This window comes from Ixodes scapularis, unplaced genomic scaffold (genome assembly GCF_016920785.2).
Source record: "Ixodes scapularis isolate PalLabHiFi unplaced genomic scaffold, ASM1692078v2 ptg000712l_1__unscaffolded, whole genome shotgun sequence".
Classification (NCBI taxonomy): domain Eukaryota; kingdom Metazoa; phylum Arthropoda; class Arachnida; order Ixodida; family Ixodidae; genus Ixodes; species Ixodes scapularis.
The window spans coordinates 642,013-657,825 of record NW_024610026.1 but is presented as its reverse complement, the minus strand read 5'-3'; the positions used below and the strand labels follow the sequence as shown (position 1 = coordinate 657,825).

At 42.6% G+C, this 15,813-nt stretch overlaps 1 pseudogene; it reads left to right on the top strand.

The window, feature by feature from the left end:
- Window positions 1-10,735: 10,735 nt before the first annotated feature.
- LOC115326088 lies at window positions 10,736-11,525 on the top strand (annotated as a pseudogene).
- The last annotated feature ends 4,288 nt before the right edge of the window (window positions 11,526-15,813 follow it).

Here is a 15,813-nt window from a genome sequence, read left to right as displayed (position 1 = left end):
ATATGGTAAATAAAATCGTGAGGTACAAAAGCGCACCTCTACAACTTGGTGACCCGGTAACAAAGGAAAACTGCCCTGACCCAGAAACACAGCTCCAGAACCTTGGTTTTCGGTGAGCTCAGCTTTCTACTTGCACCATGACTCAAGGCGATGACACCGGCTCTGTTTAAACCTCGTCAATCTTGGGGGCGGCTAAAACGACCATTAAGTTTCCCGAGTTCTGGTCGGCCGACTCAGAATTACGGTTTTCTTACGACAGAATTCATTTTCCGAAAGCATAAAATTACGTCGTCTCTGACGAAGTTTGATTGCGTGTATTACAAGGCAGCAATCAAGGCTCAGCCGAACAGCATTGCGTGGACGGAAGCCCTACCATTAGTTAGGCTCGGCATACGAACAGCTTTCAAAAGAGATATCAACTGTTGCACGGCCGAGTTGGTGTACGGCCACGGTGGGAGAAATACATTTAGGTGATAACTCTCTGTCTCGCGCTGCGACCACATTATGTTCGGCGCACCGAGCGCGCTTCACTGGCACGGGGATAGATGGCGCCCACGTATAGAGGGGCTTGTGAAGGCTTGTATAGAGGGCTTGTGAAGGAAATTATGCATTCTTTACTCGGTCCCATGTGTACTGTGCAGTGAAATGATGGATTTATGTTGGCGCACTGGCAGTGATTGCCTTTTACCCCGTGCGGTTCCTGTTTTTTTTTTGTTTTTTTTTTCAAACGAGAACATTTCGATGATGGCTCAACGTGACAAAAATACTCGTATAAATATAAAACTTGAAGGGATAATCTACTGGGCCTTCAATAATTTAGAGAAATTTAGAGTAAACACCTGTGTCATGCTTGAATGTTTTGTCATACATGTTTGGTAACCGTTCACAAATTGTTTACACACATGCGTGGCTTTATATGAGGTCGGGTGATCTTTTCCACCCTGCTCCTGCCTTATTGAAAAAAAAAATTTAATAATGTTACATATTGGGACCTAAATAATTCTTTAAATGTGCATAAAGGTTTTAGCTTTACAAATGGTTTATACATAAAATGTTAACTTGTACTGTGGAACATACAAACCTTGTGAGCAGAAAAAATTCCTATTTATGATGACGTAGTGACTAAAACGATGACACAGTATGATGACATACTGACTGACATGATGACACAGTGACTGAAAGCCAAACAATAGTAGCGGTTATAAGACATAAATCACTTTTCATCTATACTCGCACAATATGGTGCCACCCCGTCTTACAGGTAAAAAATACCTGACAAATATTTTTGCTTTAAAATGTACGGAAAAGCTGAATTCACTGCATACTACCAAAGAACGCTATCTCCTACATCCTGTGTTCCTCGCCGATGCCCTTAGACTAAGACGAGCGCTGCTTTGCTGATTTCTTTATCTCTTAAACTTGTTTGTTCCTACTCATCGTAATATGCTTACAGTGTTGTCGCATTCGCATGCTGAAGTAGTAGTGGAGCAACTGGGCGATTGTTTCTTCTTTGTGTTCAGCGTATGAAAACGTTATTGTGCATGTGTCAAGAACACTGTCGATTGTGTCCCAGTAGACAGTCTGGTGGCTTTTATTTTCCACGAAGAACTGTTCCGCTTTCTTCAGTAGCTAAAAAAGGTTCTTGTTGGGGTGTGTAAGGCCTCCTCGGTTCTTCCCGTTTGTCAGTGCTGCTTCATTAGAAGTGTTCTTGTCGATGCTGAAAGCGGATCGGCATGCAGAGCAGCGTGTAGCTTTTTTTTTTTTTTCCCCACTCAAAAACCCAGTTACATAATACAACATGCAGTCCACAGCCTTGGTTTCATGAGCCTTTTCTGTCCAGACATCTTCGCATTCCCAGTCTTCGACAGAAATTAGACTGTCAAGCTCGGTCTTCACTTGCCCTTACAAAAAATGTAACCAATTTCTGCAGAATTTCTAGACATAATTATGGCTAGAGAGCATAAATTTCCTAGGGAGAATGTATCCACTTTTTTAACCATTGTCTACATATTATTGGCCGCTGCATCATACAGGTTTTGTGTAGACTTCAGTGTACAGATAATGTGGCGACTCTGTACAGCAAACATAGAGACATTCTAGCAACACTCCTGTCCCATTTCTAGCGCCAATAACAGAGTTTCTAACGAATTTCTGTAGACAAGTGACAAACATTCTTTTTAAATGTTTATCGGGGTCGGATCTTGTGACAATAAAATCCTGTGACTATGTAGTTCCCTTTAAGCCTGTTGTAAAAGCGTTTCTTACCCTACTAAAAAAAAATTGAAATTCAAACGGGTGGCAAATATTGTCGATCCGTTTGGATCAAACATGATTATGATATACGGGTACCCGTTTGAAACGGTACCCGTTCGAAACGGTACCCGTTTGAAACGGACGCCCGTTTGATACAGGTGCCCGTTTGATACGGGTGCCCGTTCGACCTGGCACATGACCATACTTTTAAACGTGCCATTCGAATTGGCAAATTATGCGCTAGCCCTAAATGGGTATCCTTTGGGAGGTTGGTTATCTTAAACTTATTTAAGACGTTCCGAAACTCATGAACCTATTTATTACAAAAGCGGAGGTGCCAATCTTATCCTTTGCGTCTGTTGGGGCTACAGGGTGTGCCTTGACAATCAAGCGCTGGATGTCGGCTGCCAGCTCCTGGAGGGTTTCGTGAGAGCGCTGACGGCGTAAACTTAACTCCGAGCTGTGCACTTGTTGGATATGTCTATCTCCAAAACGTCGCTCCAGTGCTTCACGTAGGGCCGGGAATGATAGGGGAATACCATCAAATTGGTAAAGCACGTCTAGAGCTGGTCCTTGCAACTGGAAGACGAGCGCGTGAACTTTGTCGTCTTCCGCCCAGCCGTTGGCTTGTGCAATAATTTCAGCCTGGTACAGATAAAGGTGAACTGGTCCGTTGCCGTCGAAGGGTTTTAACTTCAGTGACGGATTAGTCCTTGCACGGGTACCTCGGTTCACATTCGTCAAGGGGCTAACTGTTGAAACGATCTCACCTTTATCCAGGGTCGATGGACAGGTGTTGAGGTCATCTACAGAAATCCCCAAAGCGTCCCTTTGTGGCCCATTGATGTCACTCGGAAGAACATTCAAGCCAGTTTGAAGGCGTTGTAGCTGCGTTGGAACGCTCATGGAGAAGCCATTTTCAGCTGCTCGCTGCGAAGTGTTGCCGGAGTGGGACGTAACGTGCAGTGGATTCGCCATCGAAGTTTAGAAGTGATCCCACCGCTGCCACCAAAATGTTACAGGCTCACTGGAGTCAACTTCAGTTCCGGCTGACGGGGTGCCACTTAACGTTCTTTAGGGCACCATTCTACTCCTCGTCCTCCTCTTCGTCGGCCTCTAACAATATATATATATATATATATATATATAAATTCAACCAGTGAATTTTACTGCAAGTACACTAGGTGTAAGATGTACATATATATACATACATATATATATATATATATATATATATATATATATGTACATCTTACACCTAGTGTACTTGCAGTAAAATTCACTGGTTGAATTCGCCTCTCTTTTGAACCGCGATGGAACATAAGCGTTTCAACAGGACTAAAGAACCATACATGTGCAAGCTGATCTGCAATCTTGGTTCCGAAACCTGGCTTTCTTGCAGTATCGCTTGTTCATTGGAAGGACATTTCTAATGGGCAGTCTCGTGTAAAAAACCATACAGACGATTACATTAAACTGCGTTGCGACCCCAGGTAACCAGCAAATATATGCTTCGTATGCAGCGTGATAAGCGAATAAGTTGCTTCGCTTTACATGAACCAAAGACAACCCGGTGACTCCTGGCTACTTTTCGATGCAATGCAGTCAATAGCGCTGAAACACGACGTGTGTAAAGGCCGCCTCGCCGCTGCACTGCTATTTTGCACCTGCATTTTGTATTTTCTTTCATTTTCGCTCCGACTCAGCTTTGACGTCAGCAAATGGTGGATGCATTCATCCATTGTTTGGAATGCAAAAGGAAGCAAAATACGCGGGGGCTTTAGATCAAACTGACTGAACAATCGTTGACCAAAGGAAGCAAGAAAGGAAAAGATATTAAGGAGTACAAAAGTACGAAAGGCATTTATGAAGTGAATCTAAGGGCGCAAACGAGCTCGTTTAGTTTGAACATGATATAAACTATAATTGTATAAGTAAAAACGGCACAAACACTAAAAGCTCTGATGCTGACTTCATGCTGCGCCGACGGTCATGTCGCAAAAAGCCTGTACAAATGCGGTGGTCCGGAACGCAAATATTTTTTTTTTTTTAACTGCGGCCATGCACGTGTTTATGTGTTAATGACGCTCGCTTTCAATTGGCCGAGTATGTAAACGCTGTCGCATCTTTTTTAGGAAGCTGCTGCCAAGCTAAATAATGCAGCGGAATGTTTGTGCATACTAGAAAATAAAGGTGGAGACATCGAAGAGCACTAACCAGAAATAATAAATTTACATATTTAAAAATCCCCGCCCCCCTCTCCTTTAAGGGCACTCTTGTTGAGCACCCTGCCCAAGTAGGGCAAAGACTTTTTTTCTGTTCTCCACAACAGTGGCCGCATTCTGCGTCTTCTTTGTTGCTTTGCGCATTGCCTGCATTGTTTTGAGCTCCTCAAGGGCTGTATTGGGCCAAGGAAGTTATCTCGAATTGGTGATGTTGTATGAATCATCGCACGTTATCAAGGGCAGTCATTTCGCAAAAAAAGGTTGACAGAAACGCTTGCAAGATTCCGCTCTCTCATACCATAGCCCGGAACGGTATGTCTTCTTTGTGGGTTTTCGACAAGAAAAGAAAACCTAGCTGTCCTTGCATATCTTCATATTTTGGTGCACAGGCTTTTAAAGTTGTTGCACTCGAGAAGCCCAGTAAGAACCAGTTAAGTTTTTTTGTTTATTTTTTATCTTAAGCTTAAACGAAGTTTTTTTTTTTTTTTTTTTTTCAATGGCAGCAGCAGTTTTTTTTTTTTTCGTATGTTCCTGATTCAAGGGTTACGAAGCAGCCCTTTTTGTCCGAATTACAAAGTTTAGCATTCTTGCTTCGCAGCTCGCGTATCGTGGGCTCAAGCTTACGGCGGGGTTTGCTAATCTTCTTTGACGTGCGATGCAAACCGCACCTTCACTGATCATCTGCGACACCTTTTCATTATCTGTCTTGGATTCGATCTCTCGTCTCGGACCAAGGCAATCTTATCAGTGGGCTTAAACCGTGGTGGCAGAAAAAATTCGGTCCTAGTCCAAGTAGTCCAAGTACGTTGTCGGCCTTTTCCGAAATATTAACATCTCCGATAAACTGGAGAGGCCGCCTTACGTGGTTGTATTTGACTTGTATTGCAAGATGTTTCAAATATGAATGATGCCATTTTGTACGCAATGATTACGCTGACTGCCTTGAAGTCCTGTTCGAAACGCACATAGCATGAGATGTGAGTCTTAATAGCGGCCATACACTCAAAATATTAAAATTTCTGTTGGTTGTTCCTAATATACTTCTACATTACCGAACTCTGAATAAAAAATAAAATAAATAAAACTTTTTTTTTAGAAAATCGACTCGAAACTTGCTTGTTTTTTTTTAAATGTTCGTTTTTCAGGCACTTATTGCACAATAATGAAATTATATTAAAAAGAAGGACCTTAATTAGAGCTTTACGGTGATGTAAAGATCATAAAAATATGTTCATTAGGTCACACAGCACAGCTTTCTTAACTTCGTCAAATTTCGTCGCAGAGATGTGGTTTGATAAATAAAAACAAAATACATTAAGAATGTTATGACCTAGACGCTTAATAAGCATGAAAAAAGCTTATGTCGAGAGTGTTCCCGAAAAGTTATATTGATGTAGCGTAAAAAGTAAAGAAACGGGATGGGGGGAGTGAAACTGTGCGCGAGTGCCGACGAAGCCCCAGCGTCGTCCTTTTAAGCACGTTGTACAGCCTCAACGGAAAAAGAGTGGCACAAGTGACCGACGACCGGAGCGGCGAAATTGCGACACGCGGCGCTATTGTTCCCGAACGCGCCGATAGCGAGAGTGCCAGTCACGTTCCATGTCTCAACGCGGGGGTTGGCCGGCAGAAAGCAGCCCATCCTAAAGCCCGCATTTGGAAAACTATCTTATCCATCATTTTTCGGCCGGATAAACCTAGGGTGCCTTGCTCCCTGCATAAACCTAGCGCCCACGCAAACCCGATTACCTTCTTTTTTCATTTTTTGTTTTGCGCGGGCGTTGTGAACGGCGCTATTCTCTTTATTGCAGTTTTCTCCTAAAGCGAGACTTTGCTGGGCGATAGACTGTCAAAAGTTGTGGGCGTCACAGCCTGTGTTGCAGGACAGCTAAGGCAAAGGTGAAGTCCCCGTAATTTTTTTCAGAACGACATAGGATGCCGAGCATTGATGACGCGACAAGGGTTCAGATATTGACCCTTGTGCAAGAAGGTCGGACAAGGAGGAGTATTGCTGCAGAGATGGGGTGCTCACTAGGAGCCGTAACGCGTATTGTGCGTGCTTTTCGCGAAGAGGCGAGGATTAGGGACGCGGCTCGAAGTGGGCGCCCAAGAAGGACCACAGAAGAGGAAGACAGATGGATTGTGGCCGCAGCCTGCTGTGATCCTTTTATTACTGCTCAGGAGATACGAGAAGAGCTTGGCCTGCAGGTGCCCCTGACTGTCATGAGAGAACGCCTGCGTTCAGTCGGGCTCCGCAGTAGGATAGCTTGCCAGAGGCCTCTCTTGACCCAAAATCACAAGCGCCTTAGGCTGGAGTTTGCCACTAGGCACCTTTCGTGGACTGTCGACGATTGGATGAATGTCGTGTTAACGGACGAATCGACGATTTCTAGCAAGTGGGACCAGCAGCGCCGTGTTTGGCGGCTGGTTTGCACACGGTAGGTCACGTGGTTTCCTTTCTAGGAGGATAGAAAAATGACACTTCTAATTTTTGATATATCTTTCATTGCACATCAGACACCAAGAACAGGGTGATAGCCATGATTATGGCAGCTACACCATTGGTCATTTCAATGTATTCTATTCTTACATTCTTGGTCATTTTACAAACCTGTAGCTGAGAAGTTTACTTTTCAGTTCAATCATGCTATGCGAGATTCTTGAAAATAAATATTAACCTGCTGACTAAAAAACAAGGCCTTAAGTTTTTATTTGTTGCAGGTATGATCCAGAGAACGCGCAGCAGGTTGCCGGTAGCGACCACCGTTCTGTTAATGTGTGGGGTGCAATAACACACCAAGGCTTGGGTCCGCTGATCCGGATAGACGGAGCCCTGACAGCTTCCGTATACGCAGACCTACTAGAAAGGGTCTTCATTCCCTTCATTTTGGATGGCCCATTTCCGGATGGGTGCTTTATTTTCCAGCATGAGAGGAGCCCCATCCACACATCCAGGTATAATGTCTTGTGACCTATGCAGTCCACACTGAACGAATTATAGAAGATTTTCCATTTCAAATGGAACAGAATAAAAGAGTGGGCGAGAGTTACGGGGATGCCGTGTTCTCCGCGTGTTTGTAGGGCTCGGCGGACACAAGATAAGAAGATAAACGTCAGAATATGTGTTGACTAATTAACCGAAATGTGTTAACTTTCTATTAATAACTTTATGCGGCATGTCGCAATTGCCATATAAAGCGAGTCATTATTGAAGGCTATTTCAATTGACACGATTCGCGAAAAGGTAATAGGCTTTAAGATATTCATCGTTGTAACGTTGCGTTTTTTCACCTGATTTTAAAAATAAACGCGCGCTTAGAAAAGGGCAAGAGCTAGCGCCGACAATATCGCGTAGACGATTGCCGTAGTCGTTTTGGGCACCTTGTCACTATCTCTACAGCATGTCCTTGGTAAATGCGCCTCCGAGATAGTAAGTTTTAGTAATGCGTATACGAGCGAACGCAAGCCCTGTGCGTTTGCGTTAACGTTGCGTGTTCCACACTGCGCGTGTGCGGAGCCCAAACCTCGGCCTTGGATTGGCGCAAGGCGACTTCGCGCATGCGCACTGTGGAACACACAACGCTAACGCAAACGCATAGTGCTTGCGTTTGCTCGTATACGCAATACTAAAACTAACTAATGGCGACGTGGCCGAAACGACTACGTCAATCATCTATGCGACATTATCAGTGCTACTTCTTGCGCTCTTTCAAGCCCGTGGGTTTGAAATCAGGCAAAAAAACGCAAAATTGCAGTTGCAACATGCCCCATAAAATCAACAATTAAAAAGTTAAGACACAAATTTTGCTAAATTAGTGAACATATTATGACGCTTATCCCCTTATCTAATGTCCGCCGATCCCCACAAACACACGGTGAAAACGGCATCGACGTAACTCTCGCCGGCTTTTTTTTAAGTTCCGTTCGAATTAAAATGGAACACCCCGTATATAAAATCTGGGCTCAAAATTGCTCCCCGGATGCCATGCAGTGGAGAGGGCGCGTTAAAATGGAAAATTCAATTGACTAAAAAAAAAAAGTGAATTGCGGTTGTGGTTTGCGCTAACGGATGCCTTTCTGGAGCTTATGACTGTTGTTACTAAATTGTATTCTTGGCCGTCACTCTTTTTCAATGTTTTCCAAGAGATCCTTAAAGAAGCTGTCATGAATTTTTTTTTTTTTATTTTGCGAAACGATTGTTTTCTTGCGTTCTTCTAGGAAGGTCATACCACGAGATGCTTACGAAAAATGGCGATAACTTTCGTTAAATGTAACCCCGTAACTCATGTTCATAGTGAGTCGTGCACAAATCTTTCCAAGACAAATTATCAGCTTTGATTAATATATATATATATATATATATATATGTATAGTTACTTTGTTTTCTCTCTTCAAGGCTGGTGCGAGAGAAGCTGGAGGAACTGTGCATCCGGGAGCTTCCATGGCCTCCAAAGGGAGCAGATTTTAACATCATAGAAAACGTGTGGGGCGTGATGAAACAACGACTGGCAAAGAGGAACCTGCATGGAGCGTCACAAGACCTGCTTTGGGAGGCTGTGCGAGAAGAATGGACGAGACTTCAAGGCCTCCCTGATTTCGCGATGTCGTTGAGGCTGGTGGAGCGTTCGCAAGACACTAGTGCAGCTACCTGCCACGTCTTCTATTTCATTGACTGTTGCAAATCCACTGTATATTTTGTTTTCTCTAGTGCACGTGCAGTGCTAATATTCGGTTCTGATTTTTTTTTTGTAATTAAAGGAAAATTATAGAGTTTATTTTCACTGCAAAAAATAAATGCAGCACAGTTTAAAACACATCTTGGTATTCTGAAAGTTATTTTATGGTGGCTTGCATTTGCATTGCCGCACATAATCTTTGACAGACTGTCGCCCAGCAAAGGGTCGGTTTAGGGGAAAACTATTGATCCCTTTCGAAAGGCTGCCCCGTGTTGGCACCTGTGGAACCCCTGCACAATGGTGGACTGAAATCGCAATGTCGCGGCACCCTTAAAGCGTCGGTTGGATTCTAAGGCAAAACACACAAACGCACACGCACGCACGCACAAACAAGCAAAAAGGAGATGAGTACAGTGACGTCGGACTTTCGATGCTATGTGATTGACTTGTCGGCTCCTAGCGTCGGCCGACCTCCGACGTTCACTATCTTATGGCATGACTTGCACGTTCTGCGTTGTCAGTTGTTTCGCCAATGCGCGGTGGCTCTAACATTTTAATAATCGGAACGTGACTTTCGAAAGGGGTCAATAAAAAAAATACCGCCGATCAGTCGACCACCACGCCCCTGCAAAAAAGAAAAAAGAAAAAGAAAAGGACTTTGCGTGCGCAACTACTTTGGTGCATTGCTCGGCCGACAAATGAGGGATAAGATAGCTTTCCAAATGCGGGCTTTAGGATGGGCTGCTTTCTGCCGGCCACCCCCGCGTTGAGACATGGAACGTGACTGTCACTCTCGCTATCCGCGCGCTCGGGAACAAGAGCGCCGCGTGTCGCGATTTCGCCGCTCCGGTCGTCGGTCACTTGTGCCACTCTTTTTCCGTTGAGGCTGTACGTCCGTCAGGGTTCCGCGGATGTCCAATACTAGATAAGCCAACACCTCTTGCTTCTTTCCACGCGTGACGATGCGGCGATCACAATAGTCGATGCGGCGATCACGATAGTCGATGCGTCGGGAAAACAAACTGACCGCAGTTAGGCCAAGTTGTTGCGTGCCTTCCGCCGCCGCTGCTGTGTGCGAGTCGACTATCGCGATCGCCGCATCATCACGCGTGGAAATAATCAAGAAGTGCTGGCTTATCTACTATTGGTCATCCGCGAAACCCTGACGGACGTACAACCTGCTTAAAAGGACGGCGCCTGGCGCTTCGTCGGCACTCGCACACAGCAGATTCGGCGGAAGGCACGCAACAACTTGGCCTAACTGCGGTCTATCTGTTTCGCAGGTTGGTGGCTTCATGTCTCTTTTCTTAAAAAAACAAAACAAAAAACAGTTTCCTTTTGTTGTTGCTGCTGTGCCACAACGTTTTTTTTTTTGTTTTTTTTTTTTAAGTAGCGAGTGTTTGTATTGTCATGAGTCTGCGCCTGAGGATGGTACGTTTATGCATTGCATTGCATGCAAGTACCCTTAACACCTAGGCAAGTGCTCTGGCATAACCACCTCTAGCTTTCGCAACAAAGGTGGCGCTTTTAAAGACACTTGAAAAATGTGTGACATGTGAAACAGCAGAAAGACGAGGTACTCTAATGCCTAGTGAACTGCATGATTCCAGGATTGAATGTGAACTAAATGAAAACAATTCTATGCTTTCTCCACTCGGGGCGAAAGTGAACGCTCTCCCGGACCTTGTTGAAAAAGTGAATGGGATTAAGGCATCAATCCAAGGTCTTTCTGCTAAATACGACACAATACTATCTAAACTAAATGAGCAGAGTAACGATGTTTCTGCTTTAAAATTGATAGTTGAGTACTTGGAGTTGGATTCATCAACGGGCGCGTCAGCGAGCTCTGAGCAAATGAAACTTCAGCTTAATGAACTGGAGCAGTATAATCGCCGTCTGAACATTGAGGTTCACGGAATGGCAAAGGAGGAGCATGAAAATCTCTTAGAAAGGATGAACATTTTGGCTTGTAATCTTGGACTCCCTGAACTAGCGGACTCTGACCTTAATGCCCTTTATCACCTTCCATGAAGGCCTGTTAAAGAACCTGTCATGAGTGTCCAGTTCGTATCCAACTCCCTGAAGTAAAAGGAGATCGAGCGTCGCTCTCGGCTCAGAACTAAAGAACCTAAACTGCGTTTTTTTGGCCATTTAACTCCCACGAATAAGCGATTGCTTTGGCTCGCACGGCAGAGGTGTCAAGAAAGGGGCTACCGTTTTGTTTCGCAAAGAAACGGACATATTTTTGTACGGAAAAGTGAGGGCGAAAAGGGCCATTCGGATCTGTGACGAGGGCGATCTCGAAAAGATAGAAGGACCATTGTGGAATGGTAAAAAAGTGATTACAGATCTGAATGGAAGCCTCAACGTGTGACCCTCGCTACCATGATGCTAGATCTTTTCGTCTTATCGCGTCTAATTCGCTTTCCTTTTATCATCTGAACGTTTGCAGTTTAAGAAACAAGGAGGATGAGGTCAAGATTTGCTTATCTTCTTTCAACCACGAAATCGATGTATTGGCCTCCAGGGAGACATGGTTTTCTGGTATTAGTGATGTAGCGCAATTTGAAGGATACTGGTGTGAAGCTATATACAGAACAAATAGGAGAGGAGGTGGTGTTGCCATTTACATAAAGAACAATTTTGTTTACGAAGTAATATCTGATTTCACTGTTATCAATCGGAATTTGAATCGCTTATTTTTGTTAAAACAAGTGCATTCGTGTTTGGTGTTATCTATAGGCCTCCTTCTGGGTTGCTAGACGAGTTTTATTGTTTTCTTGAGCAAATGCTAGAATCTGTTTCCGTAGGTAGAACGCCTGTTGTAATTATGGGCGATATTAATATTAATATTTTGCAGCTATGTCGCCTAGTTAATGAGTTCATAGATGTTTTATCTTCAAATATTTTTTTTCCAATGTAATTGATGTATCCACCCGCATCACAGATTCTAGCGAAACACTGATTCATCTGTGCTTGACAAGCTGTGATAATGATATTGTGGCAGGCGTACTCATGACTGATATAAATGATCATTTATCGTTTTTTTTTTTTTTTCAAAATATCGGTCGCATACTATTACACGATTGAATCCAACAACTACCACGCGTCTCATAACAGAGGAAAATATTGAATATTTCGCCAACTTGTATCTTCGATAGACTGGAGTGAATTATTGCATTGTACAGATGCTAACGTCCTATTCGATTTGTTCTTAAACACGATTATTGAGGTCTATGATCGTGTTTTCCCTGCAGTAACAATAAAAAAGAGCAAGGAAGAGAGAAAACCTTGGATAACTCGTGACATTTTACAGAGAATTAAAGCACGAAATGAACTTTTCAATAAATTTATACTATGCCGAAATGTATCTATTTTAAAAGAATTTAAAATAGTTAGGAATCAGCTGGGTTCTGATATAATGAAGTCTCGAATCCGTTATTATACTGGTAAATTTGCGGGTATATTTTTGATCCCCCAAAAGCTCGGCGTACTGTTAAGGGTCTTTTACGTGGAACGCAGATTATCCTACCAACCGAAATGAGAGTAGGCGAGCAAACCTTAAGTGGAAAGGCTCTCGCTGACGAGTTAAACCGGCATTTTTTTAACTTTTGGAGCCTCTCCACTGTCAACCTCGGAGGATTTTGAGAAGTATATTAAGTACAATATCCACCACACGATGTTTCTTTGCCCTACTTCCCCTAGAGAAATCGTCAGCCTAATCGGTAGTCTAAAAGATAATTGCTCGTGTGGTTTTGATGGTATAAAGGCGGCACCAATTTAAGCAGTTTCGTATTTAATATGTGATGCAGTCTGCCACTTAACCAACCTTGTGTTATCCTCGGGAATCTTCCCTGAAAAAAATGAAAGCTGCTAGAATTTCTGTTCTGCACAAGGGTGTGGCTGTGGATAGTATCAGTAATTATCGACCCATATCAATATTTCCTCTTTTTTCTAAAATAATAGAAAAAGCTATAAATTCCAGAATAGTTAATCATGTTAACAAATATCAATTAATCTCTGCAAATCAATACGGCTTCCAGACAGGTAAATCCACAGAATTCTGTGCTCAACATTAGGGAAAGCCTCGTTCATAACCTAGAAAACAAGCTCTACACGATAGGCATATTTCTAGACTTTAACAAAGCTTTGGATTCTATTAAACATGATAATACTTTTTAACAAGCTGCTGTACTACGGAATTAGAGGTCTTTTACTTAAACTGTAGCGCAGTTACCTATCAAATTCTAACCAGTTTGTGGTAATCAATAACGTAGCATCAGACACCGATAATATAAGATTAGTGTTCCTCCAGGATCCACATTAGGTCCTATAATGTTTCTCTTTTTATATAATTGACATTGTTTTCATTCCTCAAGTTCCAGACATTGTTCTCTATGCTGACGATACGAATGTTTTTTCTCGCCTAAAGACCTCATATCTTCTTCCCGTTATAAACCCGTGGCTTGAAAATTTGTCGAAGTAGCTAGATGCCAATCAGCTTCTTCTAATATTAATGAAACAAACTATTGTTTTTTTTTTCAATTAACAGACCAGTAAATATTACCAGTGAATTAATATTCCAGCCCCGATCTTTAGAACGGGTTTCCGAATACAAGTTCTTGGGTGTACAGTTCCATGAGAATCTTCGTTGGCCGTCTTATGTAAGTCTCGTGAAACCTAATATCGCGCAGTCAGTCGGTATGCTAAATAAGTTTGGAACATTACTGCCCACATGGTAAAGCGTGACCTTTACTTTTCTACTGCTCATTCTAGCCTACATTATTGTTTAGTCTTTTATGGCGTTACATCCAAATCAAATATAGATCGTTTGTATTTAATGCAGAAACAAGGCTTACGGTTTATTAAAAGTTCGTCTGCGTCTGATCACACATCCTCATATTTTGAGCTGAATCATATACTGGATATTGAGGCTTTATATAATCAACGACTGTCTGAAGTTATTTTTTCAAAGGTAAAATCTGACCGTGAACTATTTTTGTCTACATATACAGACACGGACGTACATTACAATTTTAGACAGAGAAATATAAAAAAATAGAACCAAAACCAATTACGGTGCACAATTATTAACCTGGAAAATTCCTAACCTCCTGAAGCTTTATTTATCCTGCCTTAGTTGAAATGATTGACAATAGCTCCTCACTGTTGTCCTTCAGAAAACAAGCAAAAATGTATTTCCTTCATCCGTTGACGTTCGCTGTTTTGTTTGTTCTCATCGTACACATCAATGTATTCGTAATTATGTTGCTGTCATATAGTTTTTCTCTAGATAGTTCTATGACCTCATAGGTGGTATATGTTGATTGCTGCCTGTGACGGGTTTGTATAAAACAGGCAAAAAATTTATTTTCTTCATCCGTTGTAGTTTTTTTTTTTCTTTTTTTTGTGTAGGTTCCAATCATATATATCGATATATTTGAAATTATGTTGCTGTTATATATTTTTCTTTGGGTAATCCTATACCTCATAGGTAGTACGTATATATATTTTTTCGTCTTTTTTTGTTTTGTTTTGCTCTATGTTTGGCCGCTGCCTGCGTTGTGAGTGTAACCTGGTAATAGGGGCCTAGTCAGGCGACATCATTGTAGCCTTTTTGCCCTAGCTCCATGGCAATCTCTATTGTCAGAAACTCCAAATAAATAAAAAAAAAGTATAGCACACCTGATAAGCTGTAAAAACGACAGTTTCCACCTCGGCCGCTTCAACGGTTCATAACTTGAGAACAAAAATCCGACGAACTTGCCGTTTGCGTCTTCTTTTATTATAGGAAATGCCCGATATCGTGTATCTTTAAAAAAAATAAAAAGTCGACTCAAAATTTGTGCCAGATTTCAGATGAAATGACGGATCTATTTATTTCTGAAAGCCATAGGCTTGAGCCAAACACGTAGCCAGGATTTTGTTTCGGCGGGGGAGGGGAGGGGGGGGGGGGGTTGGGGAGCCCCCCCATGACAAAATGCTGTATGAGGGGGAGGGGGGAGAGGAGGATCCATGCAAAATGGAAGATTTCGGGGAGTGGGGAGGGCGGGCCCCATGCCCCCCCCCCCCCCCCCCCTTTGGCTACGTGCCTGGCTTAAGCATTGAATGAAGTTATGAAAATGCAGTGTTATGATATTATTCTTTATGGAGGAACACTCCAGTGGCAAGTAGAGAAACGGCTATTAAAAAAGCGTCGTCGCTCTCATTGTTAGTTACTACCCTGCACCTTTTTGGAATGGACAGAACCACAACATGGCTTGAGAGGAAGGCCTCCTGCTTAAATATGTCCTCGATTTTGGAAACTTGCATTAAAGTTCACCGATCGGTTTACGGTGGACAACTTGTCTACTCCTAAGGGTCTTCGACACTGATGTCGTTTTCGCGCCAAGCTCTTAATGGCGGTTCGCTTGAAAAGGGTCTGAATGTGCAGGACCGCGATCATTTGCAGATGCGCAGAGAGGATTGAACTATTAATTTTTTTGCATTAATAAGTGCGGTCTTTTTACAATTTTAAACATTATGTGAAATGAACATTTTACTTGCACTGTTTTTTTTATTGAAAAAACAAGGATGTCTGAAATATGTTTTTGAGTTTATTTTGAGAATGGAAAGAGGATTTTCCTTCTGTCCTAATACATTGTCAGGTGGGCTATTAACTT